Below are 6068 nucleotides of genomic sequence, written 5' to 3'. Positions count from 1 at the left end.
TAAACAAAGCCAACTTTTCCTTAATATTGGTATTTTTCTAGATGCACCTGAATACCTGGGATGCAGGACTAACCTCAGCTAATTCAAAGTTAACAGTAATAGTAACTTTATTTGAGTCTTGTCTAAAATGGAAAGTTGATTTGTACCTCCAGTTAACAAACTAACCAACTGATGTAGCCGCACTAATAGTGGGATTTCTCGACCAGTGTAAATACCGATTTCAGGGAGTTATTATTTTATGTCATCTTTCACGGAATCATGTTCAATATTTGTTGGGTGGGCCAGTGCTAGTTTTCAGTGAGGGACACCCTGCTTATCTGTCCCTCTTCATAAGCCCAAGTCAACTACACAGGACAAACACATGCTACACCTTCAGGATTAGAGGGCGGGGCCCTGAAAGATCAGATCCAGTGTTTAAACATAAAAATCGACAGAAAATTAATATGCATTTATGTCATGTTTGCACATAAACCTGCACCAACTCCATGAGAAATGCAAGTCTTCTCTTCTGCTGAACGATACACAAGTTGGGTTTTGAGGATTGTGGAGATCTTTTTACACAATGTGTTTGGACATTCCGGTGCGTTAATTAAGCTGCATCACTAGACCTTGTTTACTTCTGCCACATACAGTAAACCATCACACTTAATGATACCCACATACTAGGGATGTCACGAGAACCGATACTTACGATACCTTTCGATTCTTAGATAACAAAACACCGACGATGCCCACTTTTTGAAGCACCATAGGCACCGAGCTTCCCAGCTGTTAGCAACTTAGCATTAGCATCGGTGCTGCGCCAGTCGACGTTTACATTCAGAAAACCAAGACTGCAGCTGCAGCGTTCGCCCCACTACGACTTGTTTATTAAAAAGGCACAAAGAGTCGTGTATGGGAGTACTTTGCGTTTGACGCCGGGCTTACATCGGACGCGGAAGCAACGCCGCCGCGCCGCGCTTATCCCTAGCGCGGCGGCACTTGGTTGTTTACACCGGAGGCTGAAGCAGCGGGACCCGCACAAAGGTTTAACATGGTAGTGGATGGGAGCCAGCTGTTATTTAAGGCTTGGTGCTGCGCTTACGCGTCGCTTTGGCGTCGCTTCAGCGTCCGGTGTAAACCCGGCGTGAGGGAGATGACCGTGACTGTGTGTTGGTAGTGGTAAATAACCATAACTTGCTTGACACTGCATACTTATGAATAATTATGTTATTTTCTAAAAAAAAGAATAGGTTATGCAGTGTCATAACTACATCTCTGACGTTTATTACAAACCAGATCGTTTAAAAATTGGTTGAAAATTTAGCACTTGTTGGTATTTACCACTACCAACACAATGTTATGGGTGAGCGAGATGCCCCGTAGCAAGATGGCCGCCATGTGGTGACGTCCAGCTCCATCGAACAAGACATCTAGCCTTTATATATGATATCTATGGTTGCATTATCATTTAATGCATAACGTGTCTCACAACAATGCGTCACTCACATGCGTCTGCAACTACCGTATAACCCTCAGTATATGCGCAAGCACATATAACTACCGTATATGACATTAACAACATTCAAAGAATGCACTTTTTTTTTACTGTGGTATCGAAATTGGCATCGAGAATCGTGTTATTTTACTGGTATTGGCACCGACTACTGAATTTTTGGTATCGTGACACCCCTACCACATACAGCTGGAAAGCATAGTGGACACCTCCATTGTGTAATTGTGCACATTCAATTGATTTCAGTGCTAAATAAGTAAGCGTTGGTTTTGTGGTGTGGGAAACTCATTGATAGTTCATAAGATGTGTACAGTTGTATGAGGGAGTTGCAGGGAGGGGCTAGAACACTTGTTGTGTTTAAGTCTCATCTTTACTCGCTCAACATCTAAAGTCGGCTCATGTATGTCGACACAACACGTAGGCTTGTGTACGCAACTGTTTACATAAGGCGAGGTTGCTTATTGGGATTGTAGTAGGACACAAAGTTAGCAAACAGGATAACGATTGTCATATCCTGATCTGGAGGTTCTTGTTATATCTGGACAGAAGGTGGAGGTTCTTTGAATTATGTGTTGTATCAGGTCTATCGAGGACATTATACACAACCACACTGGTGCTAAAATCCAATGACCTTCCAAACAATGATGTGATGACACAAACTCTAAATTACTTGTCTTGTAGGATCTAAATATTATTCACAGCCTCTATGTTTATTAATATGCCACTTTTTTTATGTATGATCTGTCCTGTATTATGATTTGCTTAAATGACCTGTGGCAATTTGTGTACTGTTATTAATGTGTAACCTCTAATTTGAATCTTACGATGTTGCTTAAAAGCTGCAGAGCCGCTCTTCAGAGTGGGAGTGATTCAGGCCAAAATGCTTTTTTGCATTTTAGTCAGCCCAAACTAGAGATGCACTTCATCTTCCTCTAAAGAGTAAACATGTATTCTATTGAAGGTTTGTAATATTTAAAAAAATATATATAAATAAACCCTTTGAACTGCACAGTCCAAACAGTCAGTGATGGCAACAGTTGTGTCGAGCTGCAAATTTTGTTTATGAATACTGTAAACCTACGCCAGGCTGATGTGTTTGATTTAGTGCTCACTATGTCCACAATCTGCTCCATGAACACTGTTCCCACACTGCAGCTCTTCATGCTGACATGGCATTTTGAACAGTAACATAAGGCTGTCCTTCCCACATTTGTGTTTTTTTGATGGTCATATCGACCAATATCTGGTTTCACGTGATCCTGGGAAGGTCCAGTGGTGAAGTTTTTGTTTTTTCCGACGTCTGTGTGTTAATGTACTTTGAACGTGGAAAAAACCATGGACGCTGCACACAAAATGGGTTGTATAACAAACAACTTTCCAATATTTCCTTACTACGTACAAATAGATGTGACGGACATAAATAAGTTAAAACGAATGCACGTTGATCATATAGAAAAACTCCATACTGGAGCTACATTAGAAGCTACTATTGTAAAATCATACTTTTTGGTTTATGAGTGATAACGACAGTAACTGGTTCTCCAAAATCTTCGCAGACTTAAAGATTTGGTGTTGTGGCGTTCAAATGTTTTTTTTAATTGAGGAACTAACTTTTCTCAATTATTGCAATACGGCATAAATAGGCAATGTTGTTCAAAACCTCAACCTCTGTTGTGTCATATGAGAATAATTGTTTAAACTGTGGTTCAGTAAGTCGCTTGAACCTTTCTTGTCTTGAGGAGAACCAAAACTAGCAAAAGCAGCAGTTTGCTTAAGAGCAAAGTTGAGACATTTCATTGTGGTTGAGATCAGTATTTCAAAAGCCAACAGTTCTTTCTACTTTCAAATTGCTGCAGCTGCATCACTGTGACTGTGAACATCTGATGTCACACACAGCTGCTATTACCCCCTTAACTCACCACTAGCCCAGTGATGTTATCTAACCTACTCCTGCTCCCTTGAATAAACTCACCATTTTTTTGTGTGCAAATATTGGGTAAATTAAAGAGGAACAAGTTGAATCACTGCTTTTCGTATTGGTACATTTTATTCAGATGTACATCAAGGGAAAAATACTAAAATGAGCAGAATGTCCCAGCAATAGTTCTCACGTAGCCACACACACACACACACACACACCCCATGAGAAGCTGGTCAGGTGGATGATCTTAGACACAGCCCTCTGACTGCTTAACATGCAGGGATACACACACACACACACACACACACACATATTCCCTCCCTGTAACCCCCCCTCCACCCTGTACAAATTAGTTAAGTCACTGGGCTCAAAAAATCCTCAAACCAGTCATCCTGTTCCTGCTGTCAGTGCTGCCGTGAACACTTTGAATTGGCGTGACCTCCTGCTCCTTTGTAGCCTGTGTCTGTCTGAGGTAAGCTTCATCCTTTTTTCCGAGGTGTCATCTCTCTGACATGTTGCCCAGTGTCGTACTGATTGTTCTGTTTACGTGTCTGGGTCATGTTTGGCCTCGCGGTCCTACACTGTTTTTCTCGCGATGATGAACATGCTTCCAGGCCACAGAGCATCAGTCCTGCACCTGCGTCCCACCGCAGCCATCGCTTGCTGTTTTGTGTTGCAGCTCCAGAGGAACATTGAATAAATGACTGCGTGGCTTCAACCTACAAAAACCTGAACTTGTTGCGTTTGCATCTCTTGTTGTAAACAGGGCTTTTTGACTGTGTAAGACCTTAAGGGAAGTTGCAGCCTGTTTTCGTTTGTTCCATTTGCACCTGCATGTGTCATGGTTTCCCATAGCTACATTTATCACAGAGGGGTGCAGGGTGTTTGTGGTGTCAGCCTGGTTTCCTCTGTAAATTAGTTTTACTCACACAGCCCACTTAAGACAAACTCATGGACATTAACGTCTGTCTGTGGAAGCTGGACATATGCATGACCCACACAGATTGCTTAGACATTTCTTGATCATTAATTTGTTCTCTAATTCGGTCAATGATAAGTGTGTTGGATATGTTTATATTGAAACGTATGTCTTCACCTACCCCCCGAGTTGAGTGCTTGTTAAATAATGTCTGGTGAACTGGTTAATTATTATAATAATTAAAGACTTTCAACGTTACTGTGGATATGCTGTGTTCTTGAGTCAGGAGATTTGTCTGAGAGCTGTAATGACAAATTGCACAGAATACCTGCTTGTGACCTGTCAAAATCACTACCTTTATTACTGTTAGTGTTATTTTTCCTCTGAGTGTTTTGCAGCAGTAGCAGTTAATTGTCCGTGTTGTGACAAAAGCACAATTCCTCCAAACAAACAGCAATTACTTGCTTGTACGTCTTGTGGACAGTCTAAGCTGGAATGATTTCATATTTCCGTCAGTGCTGTAATGTCTTGAATAAGTACTTATAAGAATAAGTGATGGGTAAGATGAATACAGTTCACAGGCTGTTATTTATTAAGTCAACACATCACGTGCGACTTGAACTCATTGACGTCACTTTGATCACTAAGATGTCAAACTCCTCGGTCTCATGAGCAGATTATTGTCCTCAGAAATTCCGTTACCATCTGCTGTGAGTTGGGTCCATGTGGCGGCTGACATCTGCACTGTCTCGTGCCTCAGGCCTTACTAAGAAAACCCCCACTCTGATATGTTTTTATTTTTCCATCTCAAAACCAAAATTGCATTCTGACGCCGCCCGTACTGCGAGCTCTTGGTTCTGTATCTCCCTGGCTTTAAGGGTATGGATCAAAAAGTGGAAGCTTAATACTATGTGATGTAGCCAGCACAGGTCCTGGGAAACGGCCTTTTCTTTTGAAGATTTGTTTCAAGGGCTTATAATCTTATGACGCTAAGGAAACCACATACACATTTCAGTCTTGTCTTTTAAGTTGTGATCAAATACTTGTAGCGAAGGAAAAACCCTTGAATTTAGAATGTCACTCAGTGGAGGGCATACCTTCGCCAAAGCGCAACAGTCCTCCGAGTTTACATGGTTTTGTATTCCCTGGAAACCCTATCTCTCAATGTTACACGAAATTACAACAAATTGTGGCATCCACCCCTTTCCGAAGATCCACTCAAATTTTCAAAGGTTTCTACCTTGGGCCATGTCTCATTCTTCTAACAAATTCCTTGGTAATCAGTCATGTAGTTTTTGTGTAATGCTGGTCACTTAAAAACAAAGAACTGTGGTAATGTGTTGCACACACATGCGTACAAATGTCACTTTAACATGCAACAGATTCCAAGTGACAGGTGTGCAGGCTAAAGATTAAAAGATAACTTCTCGTGTGAGAGACAGAACTGCATCGATGCCACAACTGCAGCTGAAACTATGTGGTCTGACTGTCTGCGTGGACAGCAACAACATTGTGGACCACAGTGCTAGCACGAAGTAGCTCATGGTAGCGCAGGCCCGTGGTAGTGTGACGAAGTGAACAATCAGATAGCGCTGCAAATCGCAATGCACGCACCGAGTTAGAGATCTCTTATGAGAAGTGTGAAAGAGTTTTTTGGTTCATTATGAATCTGTGGCAGGACGAATATGGTCGGCTGCCACAGGCTCGATAATGATTAATGGAAAACACTTTTT

Source organism: Limanda limanda, chromosome 16, assembly GCF_963576545.1.
Source record: "Limanda limanda chromosome 16, fLimLim1.1, whole genome shotgun sequence".
NCBI classification, from domain to species: Eukaryota; Metazoa; Chordata; class Actinopteri; order Pleuronectiformes; family Pleuronectidae; genus Limanda; species Limanda limanda.
The sequence above is the reverse complement of the archived record's forward strand: the minus strand, read 5'-3'. Positions refer to the sequence as shown.